General features: G+C 31.3%; 1 protein-coding gene across 1 annotated transcript in view; it reads left to right on the plus strand.

Moving 5' to 3' along the window:
- LOC123655360 (poly(rC)-binding protein 3) overlaps nucleotides 1-18276 on the plus strand; it is a 232359-nt gene that overhangs the window by 184043 nt on the left and 30040 nt on the right. The gene's annotated exons all lie outside the window — the stretch shown is intronic.

Raw genomic sequence — 18276 nt, forward strand, 5'->3', positions numbered from 1 at the left:
CGACGTGGAGACCCACAAAGATAGACATGAAAACTGGAAAGAAATGTTTGTACAAATACAATCCATCCCAACCGAGAATCGAACCTACAAACCGACGGTGTTTTAGGTGCCTACACGCACCATGACACCAGAGGGTTTTTTTATTCAATATCCCTAGTAAATATCCTAGAAAACCAATTATCCTCTCACATTCTCCTTCTGCAAGATCAGGTTAGGGCATTAACTCGCCGGTTTCACGGCTATTGTAAGTAAGATATACAATCACTGCTGTATGGACGTGTTTGTTTAGTTTCAATATGCGGTAGCTTTTGTTAGCTTTTTTTCGATATTATCTGTATCAGGCTCTGTTTCTCTCTCTTTTTTATATTATCTGCATTAGTTACAGTTATAAGAACCTGCAAGCTATCCTAATAAAATAAAATAAAAACAGATCGATATATTTGGTACATCATATCAACATTTTAGGAGTCAAGTCCATAATGTTACCACCGATTTACGACCTACTAGTCGCTGTGCTTTTTAGAGCTGTACTTGTTGTAAGTTCTGTAGCATTTGTATAGTGGGTATTTGGATAACTTATTTATCTGCTAAATTGTGTTTAATCATATGCATGTGGTGTTTACCTACATGAGTTGTGCACTTAGATTAAGTTCAATGTATGTTCCGTTTTGAAATGAATGCTATAGTGTAATAACTACTGGGAAACCAATACATAAATAGATTTTAAAAAAGTTACCGCTAAAACTAAAAGACATCTAAAAGAAAATATTTGTATTTGCAAATATTAATGTAATATTCACGGACTAAAATAAAACTTAACTACTCTCTTTTGACATTCGAGTGAAAAACTTTATTAAAAGCATAAGATCGTGTTTTTCCATGATACCTATAGCCTGAAAAATTAAAAAATAGTTAGATCTTTTAGGTCTTCTAAGTACTCAAGATCTCGTGCTTACGAACATGATGTACAAATTGTTTAGCGTTTTTAAAGTACTTCAAATATGAATCATATATTCGTATATTACATTTTAGTAATAAAATATTAAGAAAAAACTTTATTTTATAAAATATACATACATTAAGACGTAGAGTAAAACAAGAGTACAACATACTAATTAGGTTTTATATTAAACTACGAAATCTATACATAGTTTGTTATTATTCGAGTAAGTAATTAAAATATTACTTTCATTGAGAATTTAATATCAATTCCCGACTGATTGAAACTTCCAAAACCTACTCTATTCCCTGCTGAGAGCCATTAGAAATTCTCGAGAACTAAAGATTTACGTTGAGTAAAAGATTAATCTCCTCCAGAAACTTTTAATGGTTATATAAATATGAAAGAATATTCAAAGTGTTTTAGAGCGGTGTTAATACTTTATACTCTTTTCAAATGTTTACTTATAAATAGCATAACCTTTATTTCATCTCCTTAAACAATGTTAACTTAGAGGTTTAATTCCATTGTAGCAGAGAGTATCATTAAATTATCGTTTTTATTCAAATGAGATTTGAAAGCTTAAAATTAAGCTTGTGTGGAATATCCCTTTAGCATGTATAAAAAGGTAATTTTCCTGAAAAGTCCATCATGTCCTACCGAGGCTGCCCTAATTTCCAATTACATGTCAATAGCGATACATAAATAGCAACTACCATCGGTCCGGATAAAACTTGTTCCCGAATTCAACATTGGCTATTGAAAACGATCACCTTGTTGAGAGTATTTATTTAGTGCCCTCCTGGGATAAAACAGGGTTGCGGTGAGCCCATAGCTTATGCTACCAATTTGCATCATTAATGTGGCAGGCTTACTAATTGATTTATTATGTAAATCTGTGGATATTTTTGTTATTATAAAACAAAGCATTTTTTATAAATTAAAATGTTTTTTTAACAAATTTCGCATTATTTGAACAAATATTTGTTAACATTTTAGTAATTTGAATGTTTTAATTAGTAAGTTACTTTAGTATTAAATATTTTCATAACGTTTATTTTTTACTAGATGTGCCCGCCACTACTTCCGCGTGGAATTAAAAAAAAATGTTATTGAGCTCGCAGAGCTACAAAATAAAAATATTTCTAAAATAAAACCGGAACCGGAACAAACAGACGGACAGACAGACAGACAGACAAAAATTGTAAAAAAAGTCGTTTTGATATATGTACCATGTATACACCATGTATGCATTTATTAAAAAGCGGTTATTTTAATATTACAAACAGTCACTCCAATTTTATTTATTTGTATAGCTTTATTTTTTAACATTTTGACGATGTCAAATCTATTTGAACTTCGCATTCTTCATTACCAAAATCATTACTTATTATATATATAAAAATGAACGTTTGTCTGTATGTTCTTTATAGAATTGTAAACTATGCATTTGATTATGTCATGATCTTCATCAAAGTGTTGTTCATGAGCCCACAAAGGTTTCTGATTTGGTACGACCAGGACGCGCAGGATACATTACTAAATAAATTAATACTACAATATTGTATGAAAACATTTATTTCGCCATAAGAAGATTGATAATACACACTCAACGAAAGTCAAAAAAAAAATCTATATTTCAAAAAAAAAAAAAAGGCATAAGGTGGGAAATCAACCAACAATTTAAAAATTGCTACATTTTAACATAAGGTATATAATGAATTTGGGTAATGTAATCAGTGCTATGCAATGATCATAAGTAGGTAAATGACAAAATTTATTATTTTGTTATAATGTCAATTGTCTTGGTAGACTTCTCCTTTCTACATTGCTAACAATAGCCAATACACCTCATATCTACATTAGTCTGTGCAACTCTTAAGAAATGTAACAACTAGAAGCAACTCTTTACGTCAAATGTATACACACCTAAGTAAAATAACAAAAGTAGGAGGTGGTAGGAGTGATCCATGCATCACGTGGCTTACTGAGTACATTAAAACAAGTTTTAGTTCTCAAGCTACGATAAAAAGAGCCCGAATAAGATTTTCATGCATATTTTCCTATGGATTTTCACTTTGCGGGTAGAGTTAAAAACTAGTGGTTTGCACCAAAAGTTCGCATTGAATTAGCATTTATTGTCTATATATTGAATTTACAAGCGCTTTGATAGCAATTTTATTCACCGATTTCGGAATAATGTCAATGTAAATATTTACTTTTTGCCCCTGCGGAAATTTAAGTTTGTGAGTTCGCAGTTTATTTAGAATTAGTGTTCATAGTTTTTCTGTAAAAAAATATTTATTTATGTACCTATAATCTTAAAACAGAATATAAACTATAGTTAAAATATTTAAATTACTAAAACAAAGTCATATGAAAGCAAAATATGAAAATTTAATCATCTTTGGTTTTATTATATTTATTTTTCCTTGATTAAATTTACGATCCGACATGACCTTTGACCGATCTTTTGAATGGCATGAAAGAAATCTAAAAAGCATTTGTATAATAAGGTCGTCGTTACTTTTTTAACACAACGCACTTATTGTTAAATTGGTGGATTAAATTCTAAGGATTCTAAGCAACAATATATTATCAATTATATGAACAGCACACATACTCAATACGAAATTTTGTATACGTACAATGGACTCTTTAATCCCTCACTACATAAGTCTTGCATCAAAGACTTATACACTCCAAGATGATTAAACTAAGTAAAGCCGATTTGCTAGCAAGAAAACATTCGCGTTATATCAATAGTATCGAGGATCAACAGTCTTAGCCAGTATCAGAAATACTGCAATAAACTTTCACATTTCGTAATTTTATTTTATTGTAAAGACATGTGTCTAGTGCCCGACCCTTCTCCGACCCTTGTCGGATTTCCGACACTATTGCTTTCCAATGTCTTCATACTTTGTTGTCACAATCTTCTTGAATATTTAAGTGGACGACTTAGGCAACAACACAATGAAAACACCTTGATAATTTTTTCAGAGTGAATAAGAGAGTCTACTTAACAAGGTTCTCATTTTTTTTACAAGGAGATTTTGTAAGATCTCAGCTAAATAACACAGCCTTTAAGTATCGTTGCGTTCCTGTGGTGAGTAAGGTAACCAGAACTCCGGGAGGTTCGGGGATAAGGTAGGCAACGCACTTGTAATGCTCCTGGTATTGCAGGCGCCCATAAGCTACGGTATCCGCCTGCTATGAGATGGATCATACTTTTGCTTACCATTTTTATTGTATAAATAAAAAATAAAAAAGTGCGTACGTACAAAGTCCAATATGTTAGAAGTGAAACTTTTTTGGGAAACTACTTCTTAAGTCTCGTTTATGTTTATACAAATCTAAAGCTTTAGATTTCCGACCCAGTGCCATCGACAAAAACGGTGCCGTTTCACGAAGTTTCACTTCTGACATGTGTACTTTGTACGCACGCACTTTTTTTATATACATTGATTTGGTCAAATACGGGTTTGTTATGTAAGGATTTGTAAATATTTTTATAGAAAATCTCTTCTCTTTTTATGAAGATAACCAGGCAGTTATCGAGATGTGAAGTTTATCCACGCCGGATATACGCGTACTAGAATTTCTTGCAACAGATCATGCAGTTAGTATGCAATTTCATAATGTTGTCGCTCACAGCAAAATTCGTTTTAGATATAATCTACATATTAAAATATTACATATTGTGTGTATAGAATTTTTCTGACATTTAAAATTAAAATAATAAATTAGTTTATATAGTACCTCCAAAAGTGATTGCATAAAAAACTAATTTTAGCTTTACGTTATTACGAGTATAATGAAACAACTTTTTCGGATTTTATTGCGGCTTATTAAGCTTTTTAGATACCCGACGTTTCGGGTACTTTACAGCGACCATGGTCACGGGAGGACTGAATATTGAGACATATTTAGTACTATTTATTGGAGTTTTCTCCTTAAGAAACAAAAGCCCAGGATATAAAAAATATGGGGAGTGAAAAAGTGTGAAAGTGAAGTGAAAGTGAAATGCTCTGAAAGTGATGCTTTACCGAGCAACTTCTTTTGCGAGAAAATGTTAAATATATTTATAAATATAACAATAATATTTCTTAATGAGTAAACTTCAGTTGAGTTTCGGAGCTGATGCAGGATTTTTTTCTTATATGTATAAACAAAAACATTTATTACTTAAAAATCGTTACTCAAAACCTGTCAACGTTTTTAAAAGAACTAAATAGCATTTTGAGTAAAAAGCTACAACCGTTCATACCGTTCGATAGTTGCGATAAATAAAAAATCCATAAATATTTTAGCTTTCAAACAACTAACTCTTTCGTCCGCCTTTTGTTCACTTTTAATAAAAACGCGCAGTGTTTTCACTGCAACTACCTTCCTAAGTGAAAACTGTTCGCAACATGCATATAAAAACAGTAACGTGATGCATGTTTTGGGAACGTTATTTTTTCATAATAACTTTAATAAATGACATTTTAATTCAAATAAACACGCTTTAAAATTATTGATAATACTTAGTTGCGATCACGTAGAATTGCGTTAAATTAAACCTTATCTTGTCAATTTGCTGAATTTTCAATATTAAGTTTTTCAATATTAAATTCTTCTAATATCAAACCAATAAACAAAATAACTAAAGACTCAAACTAAAAGAAATATAAAATTTCATACATTTGTATGTATATACATAAGCAGCATTTCATACATAAGCAGGCAAAAACCGATCTAAAATTATTTGAGACTGAGATTCTTATTATTAAAGAGCCGCTGAAGGCCCAGCGAAATATCACGTTGGCAATCGTACAAAGAAACTTTTCCACGGGCCTTCTCGAAAACATTCAAGATTTCGAATTCAACAATGAATCGAAGGTCAGAGACTGCTCGTAATCACCAACATATGTAAGAATAAATATATGTACAAATCGTAAAAGAAATCCATTTACCCTGAGTAAAGTAATCAGCAAAGTAAACATGTACAGTACACCTGGTTTTATTTTTTATTTTTAGCAATGTCTAAAACAGAGGAGTACATGAAAATTCGCAATTCTAAGCTCTTAAAATCACTTGAACTCTTAAATCACTGTTGCGTGAAATAAAAAAAAATGTGAAGATCGCGTACCCGAAGGTATTTGAAATAACTCTTCGATGTCGTAAACAATCGATCTGAAATTCACAAGTTTTACACAGAAATTTACTGTCACATTAAATTAATTAAAAATGTGAAATATTTTAAACGATTTTTTGTTGAAGAAAACATTATTATTTTTACACTGGCACTACTTTTATTATTATTTTTTTATTATTATTTTACAATAAATGTTTTTATATTATGAATCATAATATGTAGTCCTCCATTAAAATTTTTTATAAAACACAAAAAATATTTAAATTTCTTAATGATGTGAGTGACTTCGTACAATTCCTTACAAAATATATAATATCACTAATTTAATTATACCAAAACTCTACTTTCTTAATGCTTCTATAAAAAATCATTATTTGCTCTTAGATTGAGCGGAGAAATTTAAAATAAATAATCCGTGTAAATTTTTTTGTCGAATTCATTTCACGCAGGAAAAAGGGTTCACAATAGCCTTTTGAAAACAAAATTGAATACTTTATTTAAAAATTCAATTAAAGCTAAAGAAACAGTGATATAGTTATATGATATAGAACATAGCGCCGCGGGGTCTTACTCCAAATTACACGGCCCAGATAATATAAGCCTTTGTCACAATCATATGTTCATTTTATAACAAATGTATTATGTATATTTCACATTCTAACTTCATATTTCGTAAAATTGTTTTTAAATTTTTAGGTTTAAGGTTTAAGGTTTAAGGTTTTTTTAATGAACAATTTGCAATCGATATCCCTTTAGTCAATCATCAAAGTGAGTGAGTGTTTGATAAGCTTATAGCTGAATATATAAAGCGTAATAATTTCTAGTCTATATTAACAGACGATGTTAATTGAAAACATCAAAATAAAGCTTTAACCGATCGATTGGTATTAAACTCGCTATTCAAAGTTTCATCAACAACCATTGAACCGTTGAATCGTGATTGAGTACAAAATGAACTCTGTTGAAAACTAATAGCTCAGTTAACGTCTCTACCTCTGTGATGAATAGTATTTTGTCATTCAAATTTTTATTTGTAAAATGTTTTGAGTTTTGAATACGGTTGTTTACATTTTTATACTTGTAATATATATGCTTGTACAACTTTGTTTTTTCATACCGTCGTATACACATGGATATTAATGAATAATAAATAATAAATTTAACTGAGGTAGGGCACAGCAGGAATTTCCTGCTCAAAATATGGAGCAGCCCGACTGGGGTAGTACCTCGACCTTACAGAAGATCACAGCAAAATAATACTGTTTTCAAGCAGTATTGTGTTCCTGTTGATGAGTAAGGTGACCAGAGCTCCTGGGGGGATTGGGGATTGGGTCGGCAATGCGCTTGCGATGCTTGTGGTGTTGCAGGCGTCTATAAGCTACGGTAATCGCTTACCATCAGGTGAGCCGTACGCTTGTTTGCCGACCTAGTGACATAAAAAAAATATATATATATAAAACAATAATATAAAATTATACAGTAATTATTTCCGTAAAGCAAAACCTATTTATCTTCTATGGAAGCCTCTTCTAATGTTCATATATTCTAGAAAATAAATTTCAACAAAAGGTTATTGCAACACCAGCAACACTGTTTAATGATGCTAGTTAACACCTCTTTTAATTAAATTTCTGCCTACTTTGTTGCAACTTAGGGTCGGTATTATAAAAACTAATGTTAATAAGATTCAGTCTCAGGTTTTACGTACGTTGTAAATCAGTCTCGTTTCATTTTGGCAGGGACGTCGGCTCATTTCTTTTCCAGACCATTGCCACGGATGAAATTAAAGCTACCCTATACTAATTTTAGCTTCCTTTGCGCCTTCAAAATTGCTCTACGTCGAAGCTATCTATACTAATTAATATTATAAAGAGGAAAGATTTGATTGTTTGTTTGTTTGCATTGAATAGGCTCCGAAACTACTGAACCTATTTGAAAAATTATTTCACTGTTAGGAAGTTACACTATCCGTGGGTGACATAGGCTATGTTATACTTTGAAAAAAATTAGAGGAATAAAATATATCGAAATATTTTTTAAATCCACGCGAAGCCGGAACGGAATGCTAGTAGCGTATACAATTGTTTGGTCAAGTGAGTTTAAGGTCGAATAACGAAAAAATTTGGTGTAAAATTTCAAAGACTTGACACATACTTTTCATACTAAAATCGAGATTTAGAAGACTAACTTGTAGTTTTAAGAACGAAAAAAAAACTTACAACTGATCTTTTATTGGTTACTATGGTGACTTAATTTTCAGCAATAATAAAATAAATTAACCTCATTAGTGATTTTATTGCTTTAATTCTAAGAATATTAAATTTAGCTAACATAACAAATAAGACACTACAATATCGGATACATCTATATTTACTCAAATAAAATTAATTCTTAGTTTAAATATGTAAGTTGCATTAGCAGTGATTCCTTGCTGAGCAGTGTCTTTTGACAAAGCTATATGTTATACTTATAATCGGATTACTTACAGTGCAGTACTAAAGCGACACAAGGGAAATACGTTGAAATTTTATAAAATGCAAGATCTTGATATCCTGTAATATCATAGTTTAATACATATTGCAGTCTAAAGACTATTTATTATAACTTGATTCCAATTTATTTTACCAGATTAACAAACTATGTAACTGTCAATAAATTATTTATATTTTGAAAATTTTATTTGTTACAATTGATTTGGTTGTACAAAAAGACAAAATCTTAAAATGACATTATTTTAACAATTTTAATGACAAAAGAAATTATATAATTTTACTACTCAATGTATAGGTGTGTGTCTCAAATATATATATATATATATATGTGTGTGTGTGTGTGTATGTGTGTGTGTGTGTGTTTATATATATATATAAACAAATTAATTGTATTAATTATAAATGTAACATGCAAATGTGACACGACAGAAAATCATCACATCTTTGTTTCAAATAGCACAACTCGCACAACACACCTTTTACCACAAAACTGGAGCATCTTAAGAAATTTTCTTATTACGAAGGTACAAATTACTTCGCCAGCATTAATACTTCTGTCGGTTCTGTCGTTGTTTTAATACTTTTGTCGTACAGCAAATATCTTATATATGCACTAACTGTGCCCGCGAGTTCGTCCGCGTGGAACTTAACAAAAAAAGTTATTGTTCTGTTCGCAGAGTTATAAAATAAATAAATTTCTAAAATAAAAGTAGCCCAAGCTACTCCTTACTATATCAGCTATCTGCCACTGAAAGTCCCGTCAAAATCGGTCTAGCCGTTTCAGAGATTAGCCGGAATAAGCCGACAGACAGACAGACAAAAATTGTAAAAAATGTTATTTTGGTATATGTATCGTGTATACATCCATATGCAGTTAGTAAAAAGCAGTTATTTTAATATTACAAACAGACACTCCAATTTTATTTATTTGTATAGATATTCCGTAAATATTAACAGTTAGACGAAAAATAAAATACTTAATAGTAAAATGTAAGTTTTCTTGGAAAAGTTAATACATAAGTTTGCTTGAAACATTAAGTGGGTAAGTTTCTAAACTACTACATGTTTTACAGGATACGAGTCTGACAATTGTTTTACTACAAAAATTTATTTATAATTTCTATATTTTCTCACATGTTAACAAGATATATTTCACTTTTAATGTTCACAATTCCTTCTGCCAATTCTGGGTTATGTCGACAGAGGATATACTTTGACCTTAAGTAAATCCATTCAAAAACTTAGCGTAACACAAAAAGCAATAAGAAGAGTATGACAGGCTTGAAACGTCTGGATGAGGTATCTCTCTGACCCTCGAAAATCAACAAAAGTTACCGTACATATTTGAACGAATCGATCAACAGAAGTGGAGATTTATTTTTTTATTTATTTAGTAAGAACCACCGACAGAGTTACATGTTTTAAAAAATTAGAATCAGTTAAATGGTAAGGTATTAAATATATTCAAATAATTCCTGTTAAAGGTAGTTACAGGATGCGCTTTAAATAATTTAGTCGTCTGTATTCAAAAAAAAATTCAGGACTTAAACAAAAAATACATACAAAATAAAGAACGAAATAACTATTGCTATAATAAATAAATATAAATTAATATTAGTGCTACAAAATTACTTTAATAGTTTCTTCTTAAATATAGATAGGTTATCTGCAAAGATGTCTAATGACTCGTTTTTAACTGTAAATTCGCTGTAGAGCCTACTCAGTCTAGGGATGAGCGAATAATAACCGAGATTTGTTCTCTGGGTTTTATAAGCAAATAGTGAAATGGGATATCGCTGTATGCGAGAGGGAACGTTAATTGAAATTTTGCTTAGGGGTTCTAAACTATCCACAGTTCCAGTCACTAGTTTGTGTAAGAAAACCATATCAAGTAGCTTGCACCGGTTTGAGATTGAGTTTAACCGAAACTTATTTAGCCGCGAGTAGTAGGGCATTCTTTTGTCCTGTCCTGTATACTTTCCAGTCTATCTTTATAGGTCTGGTAGTTTGGGTTCCAAATAGGCGTTCTATATTCTAGCTTACTCTTTACTAATGTAGTGAATACATTGCTTAGAAATTTTGGGGTTTATTTTTAGAAATTGCTTAGAATTTCTAAAAATAAACCCCAACATCTTGCGTGCCGACCTGCATATGTTGTCAATATGTACATTATAACGTAACTTAGCGTCAATAGTGATACCTAAATCGCGAATATAGTCCAATTTCTGTACTTGGTGCGTACCAATAATGGGCAATGAGATAGGCAAGTCACGATATAATGTGAGATAAAATTGAGAAAATGGAGCAAAAGTGTTACAAAATGGCATCTAAGGGATGGCAAAAGGAAACGAGGAAGACGGCACACAAGATGGGAAGACGAATTTAAACTAACAGCAGGAACATACTGGAGATGGGTAGCTCAGGACAGATATAAATGGAGATCGTTGAAGGAGGCCTTTGCTAAATAGGCACCCCAAACTAAAAGGCATTTTATTGTTTTATATTTATAGTTTTACTGTTTTTTTTTTCGGAATAAATAGTTTTATTTGATTTTGATTAGTATTAAAATAATTTTATTCAGTTTAGTTATATCATATTTCTGGTTTTCAGACTTGGGTGGTTCAAACTCGATATCATTATTATGTTTTAAAATACATCACAAATACAATCTAATTGATCAAAAGCCTGTGTTAACATACGGAGCTGAGACGTGGACATTGACGAAGGGACTGGTCCACAAGTTTGTCGCTCAACGTGCAATGGAACGGGCTATGCTTGGGGTTTCTCTCAAAGATAGGATTAAAAATGAGACTATCCGCGAGAGAACGAAAGTAACCAACGTAGCGCACAGAATTAGCAAGTTGAAGTGGCAGTGGGCTGGTCATCTGTGTTGCAGGACCGATGGCCGTTGGAGTAGACGGGTCCTGGAGTGGAGACCGCGTCTTGGCAAACGCAGTGTGGGACGTCCTCCGGCCCGTTGGACCGACGATCTACGTAAGATTGCCGGTGTAGGCTAGATGAGGATTGCGAAAAACCGGGATATCTGGCGCGAACTTGGGGAGGCCTATGTCCAGCAGTGGATTGCTGGCTGAACTGACTGACTGATATCAAAAGTCAAGAAAATTAGTAAATTTTCTGAAAATGTTACTACCAGTTATTTACAATATAATATGTGTTCTTATTAAAAACCTTTAATTGGTCTCATAATATAAATTACGTTGTATTTTTTTTTTTACTTATACTTAAAATGTTCATTTATTACGTTTTGGTTTTTTTTACATAAAAAAAAATAAACATTGGTTAATCTATTGAGTATTCAGATTCTAAACTAAAAGAACGCAATTCTTTCTTAAATTACGCATTGAAGTCTATCTTACAAAAATATGTGTCAGTTTTCTAAGCAAGCTTTTGCGACATCCCATTTAACAAATGTGAATTCTTTGAAGGGCGTGAGATGCAGGCAGGTATAGTACCTACGTTATGACAAGTCAGCCAGAGCAATTAAAAGTTGCGACATTGTGAAGTTAGCGAAATACTCTAAGCTGAAATACATTGTGATAAAATTCATCGCAGGGATATTCGACCTTGTGCTTGTAACACCTTTATTGACTTACCACATATTACAACGTTGCAAAGTACAAACTCTAACGCAGTTTTCATTAATCAAGTGAAGTTTATTCACAATTTTTAACCCATTGGCCATATTGATGAGGTTTTAGACTAAAAATACCCAAATATCAAGTGTATTTTTTGTGAAAGGAATGTTGAAATTTTCAGAGTTTTATTTTTAAATCCAGATATATCTGATTAAACCTTGGAACCTTGAGCATCGTGATATTTCTACAAGCAAAGGCAAGGTTTGTTGGTGGGTTTTGTTTTAAAAAACGCGCATTTAACGATAAATAAATTCACGTGCGTCGTGCGTCTTTGTGATATTTTTTTACTTTATTCCGAACCCCCTTTCGAGCCTCACGTAACCATCTTGGAAGTAAAAGGCTTATGAAATCTAGAATAAGCAACAACTTTGAGTTAAGCATCTTAGCTAAATTTAAAATGAACTTTAGAACTTACTTAGTTAAATACTGTTCTAATAATTACAAAGCACTTGATGTGACTTTACTACAAACTAGCCATTTATTAAATGTACCTAATTAAAATATTTAATTATTTTGATACAGGTAGGTATTAGTGCCAAACCTCGCTACGATCTACGCCAAATATCGTGAAATTTATTACCAATGCGCATCTGCTCTCTATGAAACAATATTATTTACACTGCACATCAAAACAAATAAAACATTAGCGATTAAAGGTCTATTGTATAACGCATTACTTTTACAGTCTACAGTCAGTCTTGTATATTTTTTATCTGTTTGTAATATTAAAAGAACCGCTTTTTACTGAGTGCATATGTATATAAACATAGTACATATTTTTGTCTGTCTGTCCGTCTGTTTGTCCGTCTGTCTGTCTGTTTGGTCCTGCTAATCTCTGAAACGGCTGTGCCGATTTTGACAGGACTTTCACGGGCAGAAAGGTGGTGTAAAAAGGAGTAACTTAGGCTACTTTTATTTTAGAAATTTATTTATTTTATAACTAACTCTGCGAACTGAACAATAACTTTTTTGTTAAATTCCGCGCGGACGAAGTCGCGAGCACAGCTAGTTAATAATATAATAACATGGTACTTTGACGTCTTTTCCATTAAATACCTATGAGATAAAATAACATTTCATTGCCATAATAAGTCAAATTATTATTACAATTCATTACACAAACGATTTATTCGAACGTTATGCGATTTCAAAAAGTTGTATACAAATACAACGATTGTCACCTCACTGTAAGAGTAATGTTAAAACGAAATGCTTAAAAATATTATTTGATTGTCTCGCGATGTTCTCTAGTTAGTTAGGACTTGTTTTACGTTATTTTTGAGATAGTTGTGTTATTTTAGACTCTAAAATTTAGAGTGGCAATGATGATAAATAAACTTGATTATGAAATCGATATTATTTCCATTAACAACTTATAAGTAACCACCCTACCCCACTATTAAAAATAGAAACAATTATAAAAGAGGGAAAATTGGAAATGGGTGGGGTAAGGTTCATCCGTCAGATTACAGTACATTCCGACCGTGCGTCGGTTTCCCTTCCTCATGAGTTCGTCAATTTATTGTGTGCCTGCATTTGTTTTCTATTATACCCAACACCATTTGAAGGAACGCAGTTATGAGTTAAACACCTATATGTAATCCTTGTATATGTGTAATCAATCATCGTTTTTCAATTTATAGTGAAATCATCTTAGAACAATACAAAATATAATCTAAAATGAAAATATATGGTTTAACCAATCTAAACAAAAACAAACAAATCGCATATCGTTGAACCTTTCCTTGACGTAGCAGCGTTTGCGATTTGGCCGAGAAACCAATGAATAATATACCCACTTAAACATCCTCGAGCGATTCAAGCGCTTGATTGGTTTCCGCTTAGGAATTGGCTGCATGTAAGTACTAGAACACGTATATTATGTGGCGAGAACGGTTCTATTTCTGAAATAATTAATAAGCGACTCATTTGTTGAACCATTATCGACTCTGTTGTTAATGCTCAACAATTTATTGCTTAACATTAACCGTGACAAAATGTTTTTTCGCTAATTATCAATTAATCTGGCAATAAATCTTTATTTTCTGTTCTCTCAACTTTTGAATAAGAATATTGACATGGAAAACAAACCGACTGATGGTATGACTTCAAAAGAGAATTAGACGACAGTAATCTTCTTTCTTTCACTAATTAAATATTTATATAATTACAAATAATTATATTGGGTATAACTAAAGATCGTTTATTTTGTTTTTATTTTAAGCACAGTAGCAATAAATAGGATTCGTGTATCAAATATTTAAATATATTTAAAAAAATATGTATATCTATAAATTATCGTGTGCAGGATAGATAGCTTTAGTACAACCAATCATGTTATTTGGAATATCTGAGATCGGTCCCGCATTAAACAAGGTAGGGAATGCGATATCTCTATGCAGCTCTAACTGCTCACACGGATTCCTGTGGCGAAACAATAGAATACAGTTCTATAGAATATATCTAGCGTGTAATTAAGTAGGTGAGTATAGTGGTGTCTAAGTCCTGACATACAATAATCGCATTAGCGGCTAAATAGGCCAACTATAATGTAGGATACTATCCGAACCGTGTGGTTTTACCAGCCTTAACTGTAAAAGATATTGCTCTGATTATATAAGTCCTATTTGGCTGTGATGATCATAACTTAACGCATGACCGGGTTTTCTAGTTTATAATTTTTTTTTTTTTGTCTCAAAATAAATCTAATTCCAATCTTAGAAATCATTTAATGGAATCATGAAGAGAAAAAGGTAGATTAAAAATAGTTAGAATTTCTACAATACTGAACGAGCGATATACACTATATAAGTATATAATTAGTACCAATATCTCTTCGATTTTACAAACCACAATCTGCTGTTCTTGTTGATAAATTAATATTTTAATGAAATTGTGGCGACATATATCACGCGAAATATGAACGACTACGAACTACGTAATTAGAGAAAAAACTGACGTATGCTACATCGCGCTATCAGAGTTTTCAAACTAATTAAGTATATATACAAGAACCCGACAATAACCGTCGGGGCGCAGTAGCCCGCCAGACACAACACCCATCTGGTCTGAGGATCCTCCCTTTTCCTCACATTACAAAATCATGTTAATTTATACATATTTAAGTCCACTGTTTTAAATAACGAAAATCGAAATCTACAGATTCTCTCTCCTTCTCTCTCTCTCGCTCTCTCTTTTTCTATCTATAATAGTAATACTGTAACAACATAATTGGTTTTTATGTATGTTGTACTCCGGAAACCTAATAATACTTGATAATAGCAATATAGTTCCAATTTCATATAATAGAACTATTGAAAAGAAAAGGAAATCTTACGCCTATTGATGAAATCATTAACGTTCTACGTTATGTTATATAATACGTCTTCCTTGGTGGCTGCTTAACCTAATTAATCAATTACGTTTATTTATGATTTGTCATAACAATACAAATATATTAATTAGTATTTGAAAGGGGCTTGGATAACAGTAAATACGATAACAGGTACCTACGTATTTATATAAAATTCGCATTAGAATATATATATATATATATCACTTTTCTCTCGTTCTCGTTCTCTTTTCTTCTTTTCTTTAACGGCTAGTAAACAAACACGCGCTTTTAATTTTTATTAATATTTTTTGGTAAAACTACAAAGATTAACAAATATAAATAAATCGAACGATAAGTGGAAGTAAAATGAGAAAAAACTAAGAAGAAGGCAACTAAATGAAATATTAAGAAGCATAGTACCAAAGATCAAAATTTTAACAAAAATTTGGAAAAAATTTATTAAAGGTAAGGTGTAGCCTACACCTTACCTTTAACCTACACCGTGTAGGTAATAAACCTAACTGAGGGAGACTTAAGATAAAATAAAAACCATATACCATATCCAACATTTTAATGACGATTTATACAAAAGAACTATAAAAATTAAAACCAAATACAAAATAAATCTTATATATATGATGTACAAGTAATTTTTTTCATTGATGACTTAACTAAAAAAATTGTAATAAAAGACTATGTTGATAGTTATTTTACGAGATTAGCATAAAAAAACGTCACAATCAAAGATAAAAGAATAAAATCCAGTGACTTATTAAGTCAAAAAGTGAGCTATTCTAGAGGATTAATAAGTTAAATTACTTAAGATCTCAAGAAAGACGACGCCTATTGTATTAATCTTTCCTTAATTATAGATAGCTATCTTATTCTTCTACAGTTCGGATAAAAATTCAATTTAATGCGACGACTTATTCTTATTTCAAAAATGGGAAGATCTTTTAAATGGAAACTGGCATATTCTATAAAATTACACAAAAGCGTCAAAGTACAATATGTAGGCAAGATTAAATTTTACTATAAAACTTACATGAAACATATTACCATTATTACATTATGTTAGGTACTTTTTATGTCATCTCTTGTGTATAAAATTCTTGTGTCACAATGTTAGTTACAATACTCCTCCGAAACGGCTGGACCGATTTTTATGAAATTTTGTGTACATATCGGGTTGTTCTGAGAATCGGCTAACATCCATTTTTTATACCCCTAAGATAAAAGGGGGGATTAAGTGGTTTAATAATATATATGGCAAAACAACGTTTGCGGAGTCAGCTAGTCTTACTATAAAAAACTCAAGCGTATAATATCGAAATACTTTATAACGTTCTTGCTTTGTCAAATAATATGATAGATAGTAGTAGATAATATTATCATAGCACCCACATAATTAAAATCATCCAATGTTAATTATATGGGTTCATATTAATCAATCATGTTTAAAAGCAGATAACAATAACAATTAATTGAATATATAGTATCGAAACATAAATTTAGTTAAGAATATCATTAAGCTATTAGTATTCATGATAAATAATAGTATTAACTGTATTACGATAGGTTAACACCGATATTTAAAACTTGTGTTATAAATGAAGCCGAAAGACAATTTAACAATGAAATTAAGCATTTAGGCTTATGACAACAATAGCTGGCTGGATAATCGATCAATGACCAATACTGAATCGATGTACTTATTCATTATAAGAATCCTATCATGAGTAACATATTGATAGAACAAGAGCCAAAAGTGCCTTAAATGGTGAACCAGTAAAGTTCTCCGGTTCTCCCGTTTGTTTTCTTACGCAAAATAGGAGAACTTTTATTAATGGATATAATAATAATAATAATAACCATACCTCCACCCGCTTATATTTATATATGTAAGTATAAGTAAATTTACTATATTATCTATATAAGTAGTTATTATAATATATGTATCTATTATGTATTAGGCGGGCGGAGTGACATTCAGTGACATAATAATAATACTAATAAACGTTTCACACTCAACGGATTCCCCCAGTAGGATTTTCTCCTGTGTTGGGGGTCCGGAAACACATACAAATACACAAACACAACGCCTAGACCACGACTAACATCTATATGATCGATACAAATGTCTGTCGTGAGCGGGAATCGAACCCTCGACCGCCAGCGCAACAGCCAGTGCTATGACAGCTGCGCTGACGCGTCGTCTATATAACTAGATAAAAGTAATTTCAAATGATAAATTAGTAAATAAGTAAGATGTAGCATACATTTTTTATTCGTTCTAGAGAATTGTTGAAAATTAAATATTTTTGATGATGCTTACGGTGATTTGTTTGATGAAAAATTGTATGCTCTTACAATGTTGCCGATAGTAAATTCTGTCTGGGTTCATATGAAGTAGCTATACAACTAAAACCTACATGTTTTTTTTTCTATACTACAATAATTAATTGATCTCAAACAAAAAAACCGACTTTAATTTTTTTTTTATACCTTCAAATTCATTACAATTCACTCATTCAGTCATTAATTTTAACTCAAATTTCTATGCAAACACACGACAAGAACTAGTTTTCGAAGAAATAAAAAAAGCACATCAATATCTATACACTCAATAAAAAATTATGATTTTATATGTATACACTTAAAAATACAGTCAAAATGAGAACCTCCTCCTTTTTTGGCAGTCGCAAGCAAAAGGA

The sequence above is a fragment of the Melitaea cinxia genome, chromosome 7 (genome assembly GCF_905220565.1).
Source record: "Melitaea cinxia chromosome 7, ilMelCinx1.1, whole genome shotgun sequence".
Taxonomy (NCBI): Eukaryota; Metazoa; Arthropoda; class Insecta; order Lepidoptera; family Nymphalidae; genus Melitaea; species Melitaea cinxia.